Raw genomic sequence first — 21,175 nt, forward strand, 5'->3', positions numbered from 1 at the left:
CTCTGCTGCAAACCTTGACGTATCAACGTTTGGCTTGCTGCATGTAGGGCAAACGAAACTGGCTTAGTAACAAGACCAGTGGCCTCCCATCCTATTTTCTGTCTTTTTATTAGCCTGCTAATCTCAGGAAATAATCTGTTTACTAATAGGGCAGCAAGAGCAGATTGAGTGACTTCATTTACTGAATGGAATCCAGAATGCCATCAGAAGAGAGCTTCCAAACGGGCTTTAAAATCTGCCACAGATTCCTCTTTCTTTGTTTGCATATTTGAATAATAGACCAATCAATGAAGGCAGGGAACACCCTAGGCTCAGTTGCCACATTGGGAGATTTTTCTGGTCTATCAGAGGATCATGTTAGAGACCGAGGATCTTAACGTGTTTTTGGTTTTTTTTGGTTGCACCCCTGTGGCCTGTGGGATCTTAGTTCCCTGACCAGGGATCTAACCCGCACTCCCTGCATAGGAAGCGTGGAGTCTTGACCACTGGACCACCAGGGAAGTCCCAAGACTGAGGATCTTGAATATCATCCTCAGGATGATGCCATTCTGCTTCCCACGTCTGTTTTGGGGCTTCACCAGGTCCTACCAACACATACACAAGCTGGTAAAGATCTGGCAACCCAGGGTCATAGGATTCTAAACGTTTCAACAAAACTTTTGGGGATTAGAAAATTCTTTAACTATGGCTCTTAGTTCAGTCTTTTTTTTTTTAATTAAAAAATATTTATTTATTTATATTTTTGACTGCATCGGGTCTTAGTTGCAGCACACGGGATCTTCGCTGCGGCATGCGGGATCTTTCGTTGTGGCATGTGGGCTCTTTGTTGCAGCATGTGGGATCCAGAGCTCATGGAGGCTGTAGTTGCCGCACATGGGCTCTCCAGCTGTGGCTCGCGGGCTTAGTTGCCCCACGGCAGATGGGATCTTAGTCCCCCACCAGGGATTGGACCCATGTCCCCTGTATTGGAAGGCGGATTCTTAAGCACTGGACCACCAGGGAAGTCCCTTGGTTTAGTCTTTGACCAGGGAGTGAAAGCTGTCCGAGGAGGATCACCTGCAACCTCAGGCCTTTTTATTTTAAAAGGTAACTATTTAATAGTCTCCAGAGTAGAAAGGCGGTCCAGACAGGGAACGAGTAAAATGTGAACGCTCAGGCAAAGAAGGATAGAGGGAAGCAGAGTCCTGTCAGTCGTATCCTCTATTGTTTTAGGTACCTCTGCTGTCTTTCACTTTTCATCAGCCTTCGGTGACAAGTCTTTTAATGAAGCTATTTTGGAATCTTGAAGCCTTTTGGAAGTCCACTCATACCAACTGAAATAGGCATCCCATTCTATTCATTTAATTCATGAACCCTTACTTTCCAGTGCAGTTCTTAAGTGAAGGACCTTGTCTAACTGGAACATTCCCTCATTGTAACTCTAGATTGTTTTCAGTCAGATTTGGCTATTTTTATAGACATTTATAGCTTCCGGAACCATAGTTTTTAGACATAAAATAAGCAGGTGTGCTGGAAGGTGGGGTGTTTAACTCGTTAGAACTTAAGGATCCCATTAGCTAAGCCTTTGGGTTTCTTAGAGCCGAATCAACACCTAAAAGGGATGTGCCACTGGATTGGGGGTTGTATTGCATTTTACAGTGTAGCTTATTGCATGGAAATTTTCTTGAGATTGGTAGGTGACCTACTGTCAATCTAACCCATTCCTTGACCAACTCATCCTAACCCGATGTCTTTGGGTTTGGTGGTGAGCACTCTAACAGGCCTTAAGTGCTCGATCCACACCCACCAATTTTTGTGGCTTTTTGACCTCCGAGGTCCCAGCCAGCAACAACTCTCATTGATACAAAACAAGACACACAAACACATGCCCTTTAATGTATTGGCAATAGCCCAGAGATGTGACTGGATCCTGGCCAAGAAAAGGTCCTGTGTATACCATGAGCAATTCCGAACATGGAACTGGGGACTGGGGAAAGGACTGAACCAGCAGACCCCAAGGAATGGGAACTGCAGGCATCTTCCAGACAAGTGGGAAACGGTAGCTGTCACCAGCAGTTCCCGACATGGAACTAGTGATTCCAGACAAATGGGAAACTAAATGGAAAGCCAAGTAGATCATGAGCTTGACGCAAACAGAACAGGACTCAGACCCGAGAGAAGCTCACCCAAGGCCCTCGGAAATGGTGAGAAAGACAGTGAGCTCAAAGGATTCACGGGGTACTGCACTTGCATTTCTTGCCGTCCCCAAAGCCGTCAGAAGTCTCCTTTGGTCCCACTGCTGCCACCAAAGCTGTTAAATAACAAGAATTCAACTGAGTAAATTTAAAGATCAAATTGGCTTTATTCAATGATTCACGAATCGGGCTGCGTCCCATCTAGCAATAGAAAGGAACTCCACTGAGCTGTAGAAAAGAAAAGGTTGTTAAAGGCAGAAAGGAGGTGGGGAAAAGGACCTTTTTAGTGAAGAATTCATTGTTTGAATTCATCCTCCTTAGGGGATGGAAGGGCTTATTGGGTGAATTACCTCACTAGTGCTGACCAGGTTATTCTAGGTTGAATGGTTAAAGGTTACATTCTGGTGGGGTTGAAACTACAATTAGGTTTGTTATTAAATCTCGTTTTGCTGACCTGGGGGTTAGCACAACTGACTCCATTTGGGACCTGTTGTCTTCTTTTTATCAGGGTTGATGAAATACTTCTAGAAGTGGATAGTGGTGACGGTTGCACAATACTGTGAATATACCTAATGTCGCTGAATTATATAAACACTGTAAAAGGGTTAACGTTGTAAAATTGATATTACATATATTTTACCACAATAATTTATTATTAAATAATAATAATTTAATCATATAATAATAACTCTAATTTTAATGATTATTATTAAATAATATCCGTAATTATTAAATAATAATTATAGTTTATTATTAAATGATAAATACTAAGAACAAGTGAAAAAAAATAGAATTTGCAAAAGAGGAACGAGGAGGAAGGTCACGTAAAGCCGCTGTAAGGGCTTTGGCTTTTACACTGCCCAAGCAGATAATCTGTAGGTCAGGTTCTTCAGACAAACTGTGCATTGACAAAACCCTCTAGTGACTGATCGCTATTATCAGTTCTGGCCCCCACCAGCATCTAGGTTGAGTTCAGTGACCCAAACAGTGGTCATCTGTGGGCACCCTTTGCCCAGCTCTGTGGGCTGAGGGGAGGCTGGATGTACACCTGCTCTGCAGGGATTCAGGACAGACATTAAGCCCAAGTGTGGCCCAATTAGATAGGGGCGGTGCTAGGACCGGTGGGCGAGGCTACTGGTTAGAATAAACCCCCCACTGGGCGTGGCTAGAGTGAGGGGCGGGGCGGAATTCTTGACTAGCAGTGTGGGCGGGGCTAAGGCGGAGTAGGCAGGCCAGGCTTGAAATAGCTGCTCCCAAAGAAAGCCTCGTTGGCCCTAGGTTGGATGACTTGTTGGCTGGGGTTGTGATGGAGTCGGATTGGGATGTGCTGAGAGTCGGGGGAGGGTTGCCGCCACGTGCCTGCTGCTGCGGGCGACTTGGGGGGCGAGCTACACAGTCTATGTTTACCTGCTGCCCAGGCACGCCGGGGCAAGCCCTGGCTCCCGACGCACAGAGCCTGGGCAGGTGAGGAAGGAGGGCTCCGAGCCAGGCAGGTAGGGGTGGAGACAACAGGAACGAGGACAGATGACAGGTGAGGGTCCCTAATCAGGGCAGAGGCCAGGGACTCCTGGAAGAAAGACAGGTGAAGGCTGGAGCAACCAGGGCAAGGGAGGCGTGGAATGCATGAAGTTCTCGAACCAGGAGGGGTTGGGCTTCAGTGAAGGAGGGTCCCAGAAAAGGTCAAAAAGGGCCAAGGGGGACAGTGGAGGGGATGATAGGGGGTTGGATCTGGGGGTGCGCTTTCCTCCTGCCCTCTTTCTAGTGGTGACAGGAGCCACCAATGGCATCAGCAAGGCTTATGCACATGAGGTGAGCCAGGGCTTGGCGTGTGTGGTGGGAGAGCTTCTCCTGTCTGTTTGTCTGTTGTCAGCTAACCCTATTAGACTGAGAATTGTGTGCTTTATCTGGTTCCCTCAGACGTCCTCTCCTCCAGGAAGCCTTCCCTCTGCTCCCCAGGGTGGGGGTGGGTGTTTACACTGGGTTCTACAGACCCTTGATGTTCTCCCATCATTGCCCTGATTTATTCATTCAAAACATATTTATATACCACCTCCACGTGCCGGGCATCTTCTGGGTGCCAGGAGTACAGCAGTGAACAAAACAGATTAAAAAAATCAAAAGACCTTGCCATCATGAAGCTTATGTTGTAGTGAGGGAAGACAGGTGTAAATAAGATAAACAAATGAAATGTATAGTGTATCAAATGGTTATAAGAGTTAAGGAGAAAAATAAGTCAGGAAAGGAGAACAGGGAGCCCTGGGGATGTGCACGTTCCAGTTTTTATATAGGATAATTAGAAGTGTCACTGAGAAGGCAGCACTGAGCAAAGAACAGAAGGAGGTGAGGGAGGGAGTCTTGTGAATAACTGGGAGAAGGGATTTCCAGGGAGAAGAAACTGCCAGTGCAAAGGCCCTGAGGTAGGAAGCATTGCTTGTTGGAGAAGCAGGAAAGGGGCCACTATGACTGTATCAGAATGAAAGGGAGAGGGGAACAGTAGGAGATGAGGGCAAAGATGCAATTTCAGGGCAGATCATGGGGAATCTGGTAGGTTATGGTGGAGACTTTAACATTTACTGAGTGACATGGGTTCTGAAGAGGGATGTGATACTATAGGGGGGTGAGGATGGAAGCAGGGAGATCAACTAAAAAGCTCCTGCAAAATCCAAGCAAGAGGTCTTGATGACTTACACCAGGGTGACAGCATAGAGGCATAAGAAGCACTTGGATTTTGGATTGATTTTGAAGGTAGTGCTGACAAGATTTATGAAAAAGATTGGATGTGGAGTATGACTCCAAACTTCTGACCCTGTAACCTGAAACCTTGCTAAACTCAGCTCTTCGTTCTTGTAGTTTTTTTGTGGATTTCTTGGGATTTTCTATGTAGACAGTCATGTCATCTGTGTAAGAGACAATTTTATTTCTGACTTTCCAATCTGTATACCTTTTATTTCTTTTTCTTGCTTTATTGTACTGCCCAGGAAATTAAATACGATGTTCAGAGGAGTGGTAAGAGCGAACATCATCCTCCCTTGTTCCTGATCTTAGAGGAAAAGCATTCAGTTTTCAACCATTAAGTATAATGTTAGGTCTTCCCTGGTGGCGCAGTGGTTGAGAGTCCGCGTGCCAGTGCGGGGGACATGGGTTCGTGCCCCGGTCCGGGAAGATCCCACATGCCGCAGAGCGGCTGGGCCCGTGAGCCATGGCCGCTGAGCCTGCGCATCCGGAGCCTGTGCTCCGCAACGGGAGAGGCCACAACAGTGAGAGGCCCGCGTACCGCAAAAAAAAAGTATAATGTTAGCTGTAGGTTTTTAAAATGTATGTATGTGTGTATGTATTTATGTAACCTTTATAAGGTTAAGGACGTTCCTTTCTATACCTAGGTTGCTGAGAGTTTTTATCATGGATGGAGGTTGACTTTTATTAAGTAACTTTTTGGTGATTGTTGAGGTGATCATATGGTTTTTCTTCTTTACTCTGTTTATAGAGTACATTACATCAATTGATTTGTCAAATGTTGAACCAACCCTGCATTCCTGCAATAAACCCCACTTGGTGATTATTGATTATCCTTTTTCTATATTGCTGGATTTGATTTACTAATATTTTGTTGAGAATTTTTGTGTCTAAGCTTATGAGAGATATTAGTTTATAGTTTTCTTTTCTTGTAATATCTTTGTTTGATTTTTGGTATTAGGGTAATGCTGGCCTCATAAAATAAATTACTATAAAAATTTTGACCAGAATACGTCAAAAAATGCAGCTGCCGTTACTGAGATGGAGTTGAACTGAGGGGAGGACCAAGTTTGGGGGAAGCAGGAAGGAGTCTCGTTTTGGACATTCCAAGTTTGAGATACCAATTAGGTATCCAAGTTGAGAAGTTCCAGAAGTTGGAAATGCCATTCTGGAGTTCAGAGGGGAGGTTTGGGTGGAGATACAAGTGGAAGCATCATCAACATAATGATCCCATTTAAAGTCGTGTGACTAGATGAGGTGCCTGTGGTAGTGGGTGTTGATGGAGAAGGGGAGCACAGTCTGAATCACCCCAGAGTGCTCCCTGGAGCACCCAAAGTTAAGAGGTACAGAAGGTGAGAAGGCACAAGAACTGAGAATGGGGGGAAAACCAGGGTTGGAAGAGAGGTCTTGGAAGCCAGGGAAAGAATGTTTCCAGGAGGAGGGGGTGATGAATGTGTCAGTTGCTATTGGGAGGTGCTGAGAATACAGCACTGGGTTTACCATCATGGAAGTTATTGGCGACCAGAGTGGTTTGGGTGGCATGGCGGGGGTGGGAGACCGATTGGATTGGGTACAAGAGGGTATGGTAAGAGAGCCAGGATAAACAATCCTCTCTTAGAATGTTGAGTAAACTGCGGTGGTGTGATGAGAAATGGGCCAATGCCTGAACAGAGAAAATGAGAGAGATTCTGGTAGGATTTCATGCTGATGGGAATCATCCAGAAGAGGGAGAGGTTTTGATGAAGGGGGAAGATGGGAGAAAGCTGGAGTGATGTCCTTGAGTGGACAAGAAGGGAGGGGAGGCTAGTGCATGAATAGAAAGGCAACCCTGGTGGAAAGGGAGAGAATTTGTGTCTGGATGCAAGTCAGCCAGTAGTGATGGCCACTCTGAGTCATTGCCATCTGGGGACTGGTCTGTCCCAGCACTGCACTGTGAGCCCCAAGAGGGCAGGGCTGTGGCTGTGCTGGTCAGCCCCAACTAGCACAAGGCCAGACACAAGCAGATTCTGGACAAATGTTTGTTGAATGAATAAATGCCCTTCACATCATCAACCTCTCAGACTCTGGAGCTGTTGAGATGTTTGTGCCCAGCCCCCCTCCAAAGCTGATGGACACTCAGTCCCACATAACATGTCACCCTCAGACAGGCAGGTTGAGAGGGTCAGACATGCAGCAAAATGCTGCTGAGCACCCATTCCACAAATACTGGCTGACTTTGTTTCAAGCAGAAGGGCATTCAAGGCAAAAGGAGCAGCATGTGCAAAGGCCCAGAGGCAGGAAAATTCAGGGGGTGCTCTTGGGACTAGATGAACTGTCTTCTGTGCCTGGATTCCCATAGAGGGCCACCGGCAGGAGAGACAGCTGAAGACTCCGGCCGGAGCCAGGCCACTTGAGGCCACGGTGAGGAGTGTAGTTTTATCTCAGAGACACTGGGGAGTCAAGGCAGGTTCTGAGTAGGGGAAGGCAGGAACAGGTTTGTATTTCAGAGAGAACCCTCTGGCTGCTGAGTGAAACTGGGTCTATCTTGGGCATGCTGTGTCCCCAGCACCACCCAGCAAAGAGCAAGGGCTCAATAGACACATTTTGAATAAATGCATGAAGGAAGGAAGGTATAAAAATGATTGGATTCTTATGTCACTGAGAATAAAAGCCAGAGTCTTTACTGGGGCATTCGAGGCTCCATGACCTGGGCTCCTGTACAACCGGCCACTTCATTCAGTGCACACTGGACTGTATGGCGTCCTCGAAGCTGCCAGCCTTTGTGCAAGGGCCTTTGCACTTGCTGTTCTGTCTGTCTGGAATAGTCTTTCCCCAGAATGCATGCTCCAGGAGGGCAGACTTTCGTATTTCTCTTTTGTCCACCTCTGCATCCACAACGCCTATAACACTGTAGCACCCTGTCAGCACACAGTAAATATTTGTGGCTTTCGTGAATAAATAAATGAATGCATCCCCTGCAGCTCGCCGGGAGAGGTCTGAGCATCGTCCCCATCAGTCGAGACCTGAGCAAGTTGGAGCACGAGGCAAAGGCCATAGGTGAGGAGGGGAAGAGGGGAGCGGGTAAAGTTCTGGGTCAAGGGCTGGGGCTAGACAGGGGCGCGGCTGGGGGCGTGGCTGGGGGCGTGGTCTGGGGCGTGATCCCGGACGAGGTCTGTAGGTGGCCGAGGCGCGTGCGGGGAGCTAGCTATCTATGCATCTGGGGCCATCATGTAGTGGCTGGGGCTGAACAGGGACGCGGGCAGAGGTCGGACCAGATTCCAGCTAAAGGCCTGGCTCCCACTGCCCTTCCCAGAGAGGCTTCATGGCAAAAGCACACGAGTCATCCAGGTGGATTTCACCGGAGGCTTGGAGATCTACGAGGCCACTGAGGCAGGACTGAAGGACCTGGAGATCGGAGTACTGAGTATGTCGCTGTGCCTGTTGGGAGGAGCGCTGCCCTCAGCTGCCCCCGTGCTCACCCTGACCCGGAACTCTCTGTGGTCGCCCTCCCTTTTGCCCCTACCCCGTCTCCCTGGGACCGTTGGAGTGAAACAAACAATTTGTCCCCTCTCACTCAGTAAACAATGTGGGCAAGCAATATGCACCTGGCTTGAGGAAACTGCTCGACCGTGAGGACTTCGCCAAGTGAGTAAAACCGAGCACTAGTCCGCGGGTGCCTCTGCCTCACACTGCTCCCTCTGTTGGAAAACCCGGCGCGGTACACTAGCTTTGTTCATTGTTTTGAGAGCTGCAAATCTACGATGTCTAAGGACGTGAAGGAGGTCTCTCCTTCCATGGGGCGCCCTTCGGCGGTGCCCAACGGGGACAACTGTTCAAGTTGAGTCTGCTAACTTTAAGGGGAAATGAGCCACGTGGGAAAGTCAGTGCCTCAGTTTCATATCTATAAAATGGGAATCCATATTTTTGCTGACCTCATAGGGCTGATACGACAATGGAATAAAATAATGCACATAAACCTAAGTTGTGTGCTCCATAAATGTGGGCCATTATTATTAGACATAGACAAAATAGGAGATCAGGATGGCTTTTAGATTTTACATATTATTATTTCAAAAGTAATGCATAGGTTTTCCCTGGTGGCACAGTGGTTGAGAGTCCGCCTGCCGATGCAGGGGACGCGGGTTCGTGCCCCGGTCCGGGAAGATCCCACATGCCGCGGAGCGGCTGGGCCCGTGAGCCATGGCCGCTGAGCCTGCGCGTCCGGAGCCTGTGCTCCACAACGGGAGAGGCCACAACAGTGAAAGGCCCACGTACCGCAAAAAAAAAAAAAAAAAAAAGTAATGCTTAGTCTCATTTTAGAAAATGTAAAGAGAGGCAGTCTGTGTATTCTGCCTCTGGTGTTAGAGGAAGTTGTGGTTTAAGACTAACCCTGCAAATGAGAACGATTAGGAGAGCTGGATAAAATATTTTTAAAATAACTTTTTGAAGGCATCAAACTACTAAGGCAATGAGGAATTGTCGCACCAAGATTTGAGAGAAGAAAGAATCCAAGAGGGGGGAATCTGACATTTGAAGCATTTCCCTTCAAAGTGGATGAGCGTTTAAGAGGCAAAGCAGACCTTTCAACATAGTGTGCGAGCTGCAACAAATAATGTAGTGCAAAGCTTTGGAAAACATCCCAGGCTTTAGGCTGGGATCCTGAAAACTATAATCCAGGAGTTAGGGTAAAGTAAGTTTCATAGGAACTGAAGCCAGCTTTTAAATGATCTCAATTCCCGTCGGGATTAAGTTGATCTGATATTTTAGCGCCCCCTAGTTTAGCTGCCGGGGAGAAGCAAAACCAAACCAAACCATTTTTAGAGAAAAACGATGTAGTCCAGGGACTCGAATTAGCAATAAGATTTTTTAAAATATTAAATATCCAGCACTCAACAAAATATAACCAGGAATATTAGAAGAAAAATCGTGATTGAAATCAAGAGAAATAATAGATAATGTAATGAGGTCCACATGTAACCAAGATAATGGAAATAGCATAGATTTTTTTAAAAGAATTGTAACATATGTAACATAAAACTTGCCATTTTAACCATTTTAAAGTGTGCAACTCAGTGGCATTAAATACATTCACAGTGTTGTACAGCTGTCACCACTGTCTGTTTCCAGAACTTTTTCATCATCCCAAACAGAAACTCTGGTCCTGTTAAGCAGTATCCCGACATTTTCCCCTATTTCCCACCCCGGTAGCATCTATCTCTACTTTCTGTCTCTGTGAACTTGCTAATTCTAGATACCTCATACAAGTGAAATCATAGAATAGTTTTCCTTTTGTGTCTGGCTTATTTCACTTAGCAGAATGTTTTCAGTTTCATCCATGTTGTTAGCAAGTATCAGAACTTCATTCTTTTTATTTTCTTTATTTTTAAGTTATGGCAAATATACATAACTTAAATTTTGTCATTTTTAACTATATTGAAGTGTACAGTTCAGGGGTATTATGTACATTCAGATTGTTGTGAAACAATCACCACCAGCCATCTCCAGGACTTTTTCAACTCTTTACCTATTAAACAGTAACGCCCGCCCCCCATTCCTCCCTACCCACAGGTCCTGGAAACCACCATTCTGCTTTCTGTCTCTATGAATTTGATTCTTCTAGGTGCCTCATATAAGTGGAATCATACAATATCTGTCCTTTTGTGCCTGGTTTATTTCATTTAGCAAAATATTTTCAGGGCTCATCCATGTTGTAGCATGTGTCCCAATTTTCTTTCTTTTTAAGGCTGAATAATATTCCATCATATGTATATACCACATTTTGTTTACCTCTTCATCTGTTGATAGACACTTGGGTTGTTTCCACCTTTTGGCTGCTGTGCGTAATGCTGCTATGAACTGTTGGTGTACAAATATCTGTTTGGGTACCTGCTTTTAATTCTTTTGGGCATATACCCAGAAGTGGAAATGATGATGTGAGATTAGTCTGGCTAATCTCAGGGTCCCTTGAGATTCCATATCAATTTTGGGCTGGGTTTTTCTATTTCTGCAAAAATACTGTTAGGATTTTGATAGTGATTGCATTGAATCTGTACATCACTTTGGGTAGTACTGACATCTTAGCAATATTAAGTCTTCCAACCCATGTATATGGGATGTCTTTCCAATTTGTATCTCTTCTCTAATATCTTTCAGTAATGTTTTATAGTTTTCAGTATATGTCTTTCTTCCTTGGTTAAGTTAATTCCTAAGTGTATTTATTCTTTTATTCTTTTTGATGCTATTGCAAATGGAATTGTTTTCATAACTTCACTTTTGGGCTGTTCATTGTTCATGTATAGAAATGCAACTGAGTTTTTGGTGTTGATTTTGTATCCCACTTCTTTGTGAGTTTGCTTATTAGTTTTCACTTTTTTGTGGAATCTTTAAGATTTTCTACATGGAAGATCATATCATCTGCAAACAGAGATAATTTTACTTCTTCCTTTTCAGTTTGAATACCTTTGACTTCTTTTCTTGCTTAGTTGCTCTGGCTAGAACTTCCAGTACTGTGTTGAATAGAAATGGCAAAAGCAGAAAATGCTTTCAGTATTTCACCATTGAGTGTGATGTTAGCTGTGGGCTTTTCATATTATTATATGTATTATTTTATGTGCATTATTCATATCTTTATTATGTTGAGATAGTTTCCTTCCATTCCTAGTTTATTGAATGTTTTAATTGTGAAAGGTGTTGAATTTTGTCAAATACTTTTCTGCATCAATTGAGGTGATCATGTGATTTTTTTCTTTATTCTGTTAATGTGTTGTGTTACATTAGTCAATTTTTGTATATTGAACCATCCTTGCATTCTAGGAACAAATCCCACTTGGTCATGGTGTATAATCCTTTTGGTATGCTGTTGAATTCAATTTGCTAGCATTTTGTTGAGGATTTTTGTGTCAATGTTCATGAGGGATATTGGTCTGTAGATTTCCCTTCTTACAGTGTCTTTGACTTTGGTATCAGGGCAATGCTGGCTTCATAGAATAAGCTAAGAAGTGTTCTCTCCTCTTCAATGTTTTAGAAGAGTTTGAGAAGAATTGGCATTAGTTCTTCTTCAAATGTTTGGTAGAATTCATCAACAAAGTCATCTATCCAGGAATTTTCTTTCTTGGGAAATTTTTGATTATTGGTCCAATCTCCTTACTAGTTATGGGTCTATTCAGATTTTCTATTTCTTCCTGATTGAGTCATAGTAGGTTTTGTGTTTCTAGGAACTTATCTATTTCATCTAGATTATCCAATTTATAGGTGTACAGTTGTTCATAGTACTCTCTTATAATCCTTTTTATTTCTGTGGAATCAGTAGTAATGTCCCACTTTCATTTCTGATTTTAGTAATTTCAGTATTTTTTTTCTTAGCCAATCTAGATAAATGTAAATTTGGTATGTTGTGTTTTAATTTCTATTTTCATTTGTCTCAAAGTATTTTTAAGTTTTCTTTGTGATTTCTTCTTTGACCCATTGGTGTTTGAGTTGTAGAAGCTCTTTATATATTATGGTTATTAATCCCTTATCAAATGAATGATTATAAATTTTCTGCCAGTTTGCAAGTTGCCTTTTCACTCTGTTGATAGTATCTTTTAATGTACAAAAGGTTTTAATTTTGATGAAGTACAGTTTATCTATTTTTCTTTTGCTGCTTGTGCTTTTGGTATCATCCGAGAAATCATTGCCGAACCCAATGTCATAAAGCTTTTCCTCTGTTTTCTTTCAAGAGTTTTTGTAATTTTAGCTCTTACATTTAGGACTTTTATCCATTTAGTTTTTTGTATATGGTGTTTTGCTTCACATATTTTGGGGCTCTGTTGTTAGGTCTGTATATCTTTATAATTGTTATATCTTCTTGCTGCATTGAACTTTTTTTTTAGCCTTTTTTAATAAAATAAATTTGTTTATTTAATTTATTTATTTCTGGCTGCATTGGGTTTTCGTTGCTGTGCGCAGGCTTTCTCTAGTTGCCGTGAGCGGGGGCTACTCTTCGTTGCAGTGTGCGGGCTTCTCATTGCGGTGGCTTCTCTTGTTGCGGAGCACGGGGTCTAGGCGCACAGGCTTCAGCAGTTGTGGCTCACGGGCTCTAGAGCGCAGGCTCAGTAGTTGTGGCGCACAGGCTTAGTTGCTCCGCGGCATGTGGGATCTTACCAGACCAGGGCTCCAATCCATGTCCCCTGCATTGGCAGGTGGATTCTTCACCACTACACCACCAGGGAAGCCCTACACTGAACTTTTCAAAAATAAACCTCGTTCTTATTAGGGTACTGCAGATTAAAACCAGAGTGAGCTACAACAACACAGCCACTAAAATGGTTAATGCTAAAATATTGTCAGTGCCAAGTGTTGTTGGGGATGTGGAACAACTGGAATTCTTCCTCTTTTTTTTGGAATTTGAATATTTTTTAATTTAATTTTTATTTTATACTGGGGTGTAGTTGATTTACAATATTGTGTTAGTTTCAGGTGTATAGCAAAGTGGTTCAGCTATACATATACATATATTCATTCTTTTTCAGAGTATTTTCCCATTTAGGTTATTACAGAATACTGAGTAGAGTTCCCTGTGCTCTACAGTAGGACCTTGTTGTTTATCTGTTTTATATGTAGTAATGTGTATATGTTAATCCCAGCCTCCTAATTTATCCTTCCCCCCTTCCTTTCCCTTTTGGTAACCATAAGCTTGTTTTCAAAGTCTGCAAGTCTGTTTCTGGTTCATAAATAAGTTCATTTGTATCATCTTTTTAGATTCCACGTATAAGTGATATCATATGATATTTGTTTTTCTCTGTCTGACTTATTTCACTTAGTATGATAATCTCTAGGTCCATCCATGTTGCTGCAAATGGCATTATTTCATTCTTTTTTATGGTTGAGTGGTATTCCACTGTATACATGTACCACATCTTCTTTATCCATTCCTCTGTCAATGGACATTTAGGTTATTTCCATGTCTTGGCTATTGTGTAAAGTGCTGCTATGAACATTGGGGTGCATCTATCTTTTCGAATTATGGTTTTCTCTGGATATATGCCCAGGAGTGGTTTGATTAGAGAAATAAAGCATGCCGCCTTCATATGATGGAACATTATAGCAGTGAACATGAATGAACTTCTGCTACACATAACATGGAAGAATCTTATAAACATAATTTTAGCAGACAAAGCCAGAGATAAAAGCATACATACTCAATGATTCCACTTAAATGAAGTTCAGAACTGAACAAAACTCTTCTACAGTGTGTTAGAGGTCAAGACAGTGGTTAACTGGGGAAGAGGCAAGCGTAATGACTGAAGGAGATGAAGAATCTGGGAAACTGTCAATACTTTCTTTATGTGGGTAGAGGCTAAAGATTTGTGTTCATTTTTTTTTTTTTTTTTTTTTTTTTTTTTTTGCGGTATGTGGGCCTCTCACTGTTGTGGCCTCTCCCGTTGCGGAGCACAGGCTCCGGACGCACAGGCCCAGCGGCCATGGCTCACGGGCCCAGCCGCTCCGCGGCATATGGGATCTTCCCGGACCGGGGCACGAACCCGTGTCCCCTGCATCGGCAGGCGGACTCTCAACCACTGCGCCACCAGGGAAGCCCCTGTGTTCATTTTTTACACTAAAGATTTATGCACTTTGGTATGTGTATGGTATACATTTATAAAAAAAAACTTTACTGATCAAAAAATCCAAAGAGAGAAGTTTATGAAATGAAAGTGAAAATTTCCCTTCTCCCTCCAATCCTATCCCCCAAAAGTGACCCCCAATTTAAAATGTGGGAGTTTTTTTTCTCTGTGCATAGAGAAGTATGTATATTTTATCCAGATGGCGGCAGCCTATTGTTCTGCACTTTACCTTTCACAGGTAGGCATGTATCTTGGGGATTATTCTAATCAGAATAATTAGCTGACCCATTCTTTTTACCTGGTGCTCAGTGATCCATCCATTGGCTACCCTGTGTTTATTTAGTCATCCCAGTATTGATGGGCATTCAGGATCTTTCCTAGTATATGTGACTACAAATTGTGTTGTAATGAATATCTTTGGACATATGCAGTTCCCACATGTGTGAGTATCTTAGAAAGGAATAAATTTCCAGAGTGGAGTTGATGTGTCAAAGTTTATGTGCATTTTAAATTCTAGTAGATGCTACGTTTTTAAAATGTGTTCCAGGGGCTTCCCTGGTGGCGCAGTGGTTGAGAGTCCACCTGCCGATGCAGGGGACACGGATTCGTGCCCTGGTCCGGGAAGATCCCACATGCTGCGGAGCGGCTGGGCCTGTGAGCCATGGCCGCTGAGCCTGCGCATCCGGAGCCTGTGCTCCACAACGGGAGAGGCCATAACAGTGAGAGGCCCGCGTACCACAAAAAAAAAAAAAAATGTGTTCCATATTAAAAGAAAAGTAAACTAGAAAATATCAGAGTTGTGGCTGGTGAAGGGAAGAACTGATTGGTTCCATTTTCTTCCCCCAGAAATTCTTGGATGTTATAAACTGCAACATGATGTCTGTGGTCCAGGTGAGTCGGGGCTAGGAGGGACTGGGTCCAAGGTCAGCGAGCTCTGACCACTCTCGGTGGTCCCCAGCATCCCCCAGAACTGGGCCTGGCATAGAGGAAGTGCTAGAGGAATATTCCCTGAGGGAAGGTAGGGGGATAGGAGTGAACTTGAGGAGGGGGCAGGAGTCTGGGCAGGTGAAAGCAGTGGAAAGGGAAAGACAGGGTCCTCTCCATTCGTCCTGCAGATGACTGGAATCGTCCTGCCCCACATGGTCACCAGGTAAGCCGCAGTCTCTTTGTCTTTCACTCTGGATCTTCCCCCATCCAACCTCCGGGCTTTTTCCATTCCCCAGCTGTCCCATCCACATTTCCAATTCTTCCCCCTCTCTCTGATCTTTCTCAAATTAGGACAGCGACTAAGGGGTGGAGGTGGGGAAATCACTGGGACCCTCTGTTCCCTGGCAATGACTACCTTCCAAATGATGCTTCCTCCTCCAGGGGCAAAGGTATCATCATCAACATATCTTCAATAACTGACAGGAGCCCTTATCCATTTGCAGCAGTGTATGCAGCCACCAAGGTACCCAGACCCACAGATCAGGCAAGGGCTGGCTGCCATGCTGGAATTCCTGCAGTAGCCCTTAATTCTGGCACTGAGGGTTATGGTGGAAAAGGCTTGCATGCATGTGTGTGATGTGCCACCTGAGTGTGAGGCCAATAATAGTTCAGACAGACATCTGGGGCACAGCCCAGTGGACAAGCCAGGTTTTTTGTTCGTTTTTTAAGAGAAACAGAGGCTAGGGGTCAAGAGAACCCATGAGGTGGGAGAAAGGGAATTCAGAGACTGGCCCGGCTGGAATGGAGAGTGAGTGTATGGGAACAGAGGGAGGGCTTAGAGCAAGGAAGCTTTCAGGCGTTATGGGGAGGACTTGGGCCCTGAGGGAGGGGCCCCTCCTGGCGGTAGAGTGTTCTAGGATCAGGGACGGCGCTGGGGCAAGGGCGGGCTGGAGGAGTTTGCACGGGGAAAGCTCTTGGTCCTGGGACCCTCTTTCTCCTTCTCCGCAGGCCTTTGTGCGAAGCTTCTCCGTGGCGGTGGGCGCAGAGTACCACTCCGAGGGGGTCACTGTGCAGGTGCCTGACTCCGCGGGGACTGATCTCAAAAGGGACAACAGTGGCAGCTCAGAAGGGGAGGGCTCTGAGGGGGGAGGAGCTTAGAGACAGCTGAAGGTCTTAGGAGCAGGGGCGGGGCGGGGGTGGGGTGGGGGGGGTGCGTCTGAGAGAGGACCGAGACTCAGACTCAGAAGAGCTTCAGTGGATGTAAATCAACTATACTTCAATAAAATAGAACGGAAGGAGGGAAGGGAGGGAGGAAAGAAGGAAGGAAGGAAGGACCTAAAAAAAAAAAGAATAAGATGAGTTACCTTGGAGCCACGATCGGAAGCGGTGGGTTCTCGAGGGGGCGTGACCTCGAAGGCGTGGCCGGGGCGTGGTCGGCAAGAGGAGTGGGACTCAGGGACTCTCGGAGGGGGCCTGGGAGCTTAGGCTTAGGGGGAGGGGAGTTCTTTTTCTTGACCCCCTTCCTGCCTGCAAACAGTGAGCCCCTTTTTGGTTGAAACAAATCCCTTGAAAAGCGGGCTGCTCGTGGTGAGTCCCGAGGACTTCGCTTGGCAGGCGTTGGACACACTTGGCCTCACCTCCCAAACCCCTGAGTGCCTCCGCCACGCTGTGCAGGTGCTTTCCTGAGGCAATCCTAGTCAGAGAGCTGGATGCGACAGTCCCTGGCCCGGGTCCACTAGCCCTCAGAAAGGGGGAGACGTCCAGAGAAGGGGCGGGCCCCCACCCCGGGCTGGGGAGCCAGGAGAGGAGATGGGGGACTCAAGAATGGGGGGTGTCTTGATCCTTGGTACCTCTCCTTCCCAGGGTTTCCTGCTGACCATCTTCCTGCCCAGTTGGTTTTTTCTCAGTCGCTGGGGATTAAAGCTTTTATCTCTGTTGGTGAGCTGGAATAGGGCACGGTTTCTTCGTAACAGAACTTGACTGAAGGCCTTGAAGAGGCGTGGCCACATGTCCGTCGTTCCCCACCCCCACCCCCGCCCCCTCCAGAATCCTAGGCCAGGGCTGTAGTTAGCAAAGACTTCCCACACATCGAAACAGATGGACAAGCAGACCAATGGAACGTAATTGGACCCCGAACACCCAGAAATTTAGTAACAACTGCAGCATCTCAAATCTCTGGCAGAAAGATGGAGTTTTTAATACGTGGCGCTGAGACTACATAGACATTTGGAGAAAAGCAAACAGATATATATATACATAGATATGTACATATATAGATTGTAGCGATGACGGCTGCACAACTTTGTGAAATACTAAAACCCACTAAATTGTACACATTAAAAGAGTTAATTTTGGGCTTCCCTGGTGGCGCAGTGGTTGAGAGTCCGCCTGCCGATGTAGGGGACACGGGTTCGTGCCCCGGTCCGGGAAGATCCCACATGCTGCGGAGCTAGGCCCGTGAGCCATGGCCGCTGAGCCTGCGCGTCCGGAGCCTGTGCTCCGCAACGGGAGAGGCCACAGCAGTGAGAGGCCTGCGTACCGAAAAAAAAAAAAAAAACGTTAATTTTATGGTATGTGAATTAAATCCCAATTTTAAAATCTCAATATTTTTTTAGAGACTCCGTGTGTGTGTGTGTATACATATATGTATAAAATTGGACCCAGTCCTCACACCATGTACCGGCATAAACTGCAGATGACTCAGAAATCCCTAAATCCCTGTGTAAAAATAGAAACACAACAACTAGAAGAATCCATGAATGAATTTCTTTCCATCTTGGGAGTGGGAGAATCTTTCTTATTAATACTGAAAATTAAAAGCAGCAAAAAAAAGCCAAAACCAAACAAAAAACCACTAACAAATATTGAACTGTAGTTAATGATATGCAGGCTGAATTATTTAGGAAAAGTGCACTGATGTCGGCAACTTACTTTGAAATGCATTGAAAAGTTAGACGGATAGAGTGAGTAGAAATATGGTTAGACAAATACGGTAAAACGTTAGTAGAATCTAAGCGGTAGACACATGTACACCTCTTTCAACTTTCCTGTATATTTGAAGTTTTTCATAATAAAATGCTGGGGTAGTGACTCCCCTGGTGGTCCAGCGGTAAAGAATCCGCCTTCCAATACACGGGACGCCGGTTCGATCCTTGGTCCGGGAAATAGGATCCCACATACCGTGGGGCAATTGAGCCCGCGTGCTGCAAACTACAGAGCCCACTAGCCCTGAAGCCTGTGCCCAACAACTAGAGCCCGCACGCCACAACGAAGAGCCCCTCGTGCTGCAACGGAAATATCCCGCATACCTCAGCGAAGATCCTGCATGCCACAACTAGGACCCGACACAGGCAAAAAATTTAAAAATAAAAAAATAAAATAAAAATGTCTTTAAAAAATGCTGGGGAGGGTTTCCCTGGTGGTGCAGTGGTTGAGAGTCCGCCTGCCGATGCAGGGGACACGGGTTCGTGCCCCGGTCCGGGAAGATCCCTCATGCCGCGGAGCGGCTCGGCCCGTGAGCCATGGCCGCTGAGCCTGCGCGTCCGGAGCCTATGCTCCGCAACGGGAGAGGCCACAACAATGAGAGGCCCGCGTACCGCAAAAAAAAAAAAAAATGCTGGGGAAAATCCAGGAGCAATAAAATTAAACTTATAAAGAAAACGTCTTAAGCAGATTTAGAAATTACTTAAGAAAAGATGATACGCTTCTTCTTATCACATTTCCGGAGAAAGACAGCTCGAGCCCTGGGGAAGAAACGGACTTTTTTGCGGAGAAACGCGGATGCAGACCATTGAAGAGACATCATAAAGCGGCCCTGAGTTTGAGCTTTGGCGCGGGTGGTTGTGGGTAGCGCGCCCAAGAGGGAGGATGAACGAGGAGGATTCCCCCACGGCGAAGGGGCGATGCTGGTCGCCGAGACCCTGGCAGGAGCTGCAGGCCCTGTGCTAGGAGCTGAACGTGGACGAGGGGAACGCAGCCTAAGCCCTGTAGGACTTCGCAACTGTCCAGGGCAACTACGGCGTAGAGGGAGAAGTTATACACAGGTTGGTTTGTTCATTATATCTTGCCTGCCTCAAAAGCATTATCCCCACGGTTGGAAAGGGTATCATGGAAGGGAATTGTGTTTCACTTACCAGAATACTACCTTCAGCTAAAATAAGTTTAATACAGTTTTTTAGTAAAATGAAGAAGTGGATGGACCTGTCAAGAATTTCGTGAACGTATGGAAAGGCTAGAAATAAATTTTGAGGTGTCTACTGTAATTTTCAAAAACGTTGAGCCAGTTTTTTTTTTTTTAATATTTATTTTATTATTATTTTTTGGCTGCGTTGGGTCTTCGTTGCTGCGCGCGGGCCTTCTCTAGTTGCAGCGAGCAGGGGCTACTCTTTGTTGTGGTGCGCAGGCTTCTCATTGTGGTGGCTTCTCTTGTTGCGGAGCACGGGCTCTAGGCACGCGGGCTTCAGTAGTTGTGGCTCGCGGGCTCTAGAGAGCACGCTCAGTAGTTGTGGCGCACAGGTTTAGTTGCTCCACGGCATGTGGGATCTTCCCGGACCAGGGCTTGAACCCGTGTCTCCTGCATCGGCAGGCGGATTCTTAACCACTGCGCCACCAGGGAAGCCCAGTTGAGCCAGTTTTTAAAGATATTTTTCAAAATCCATATGAAGATCCCCCACAGTTACCACGAAGCAGGAAGCAGCGGAGGATTCCTTACGGTATTAAGGAGCTTTTAAATTTCTCTTTTATTTTTTGGGGGGGCCGCCCCTCAGGGCATGTGGAATCTTAGTTTCCAAACCAGGGATAGAACCCCGTGCTCCCTGCAGTGGAAGTGCGGAGTCTTAACCACTGGACTGTCAGGGAAGTCATAGAATTTTTAAAATATTTGTTCCTTGGGTTTTTCAGATGAAGTAAGGAGAAACTTCATCATTTTTTAGCTCACTTTTCAAAATAGTCAAATGTCTTTTCCTTCTGGGCGGTGTAATATGAGGGTGAATAGTCTGTTTTTGGTAAGTGTGCTTTGAGATGTTTGTGTTCCCAATTTAATATTGCATAGGGGTTGGATTCCATGGCATCTAGGCCAGAGGACGATGCACCAGCCTGTCTCTGACCCAGTGTGGTAACTCTACATCCAGGTGCCACTGCCATTCCATTCTGGGTTGTCCAGACCCTTCTCACGTCCTTCCTCTCCTTGAACGGAAGTAGATTTGTACTTGAACCCCTGCACTACCCCCACTCCTTGCTTTCCAACCTTAAGCCCTCTTAGCCTGGTGTCACAACCTAGTAAAAGAGATACTCGCTCCTTTCTAAAACTACTATCGTTTTGTTTTCTAAACCATTAATTATATATGATTATATATATGATTATTTTATGTCATACAATTCTCAAAATAGGAAGCTGCTTCTCAAGCCAGTAGAGTAAAATACAAAAAAGAGGCATTAGAAACTAAATTTCCTGTTAGGGAGGTAGCACCATGATAATAGGTGAAATACTCTTTTTGAGGTCATTATAAGATTGGTCATTCTCAATGTCTAATTGATTCCCTAAGAATAGTTGAAACCTTTCCCAAAATCCCATTAATATCACCTCATGCCTTATAATTATACTGTATATTAGTGAAACAGCTGCTTATTACTTCCCCCTCTGTTCTCAGCATCATTGGTACATTGTAAGTTTCCCATTAGGGTTTGATCACTGGGCCCCTTAAGGATGTTTTCCAGGGCTAGGGGTGCAGCTTTCCAAAGAATCAGGCTGTTCAATATTCA

At 45.2% G+C, this 21,175-nt stretch overlaps 1 pseudogene across 1 annotated transcript; it reads left to right on the plus strand.

Moving 5' to 3' along the window:
• The first annotated feature begins 1,953 nt into the window (after positions 1–1,953).
• LOC308605784 (very-long-chain 3-oxoacyl-CoA reductase-B-like) lies at positions 1,954–17,960 on the plus strand (annotated as a pseudogene). Its single transcript, XR_014017933.1, has 12 exons — positions 1,954–2,038; positions 3,571–3,638; positions 3,937–3,983; positions 7,868–7,943; positions 8,200–8,412; positions 8,521–8,531; positions 15,335–15,379; positions 15,604–15,638; positions 15,857–15,938; positions 16,424–16,489; positions 16,949–17,089; positions 17,279–17,960. The product of XR_014017933.1 is annotated as a very-long-chain 3-oxoacyl-CoA reductase-B-like (transcript).
• The last annotated feature ends 3,215 nt before the right edge of the window (positions 17,961–21,175 follow it).

Source organism: Mesoplodon bidens (genome assembly GCF_964165515.1).
Source record: "Mesoplodon bidens genome assembly, chromosome: 18".
In the NCBI taxonomy this organism is placed as follows: Eukaryota; Metazoa; Chordata; class Mammalia; order Artiodactyla; family Ziphiidae; genus Mesoplodon; species Mesoplodon bidens.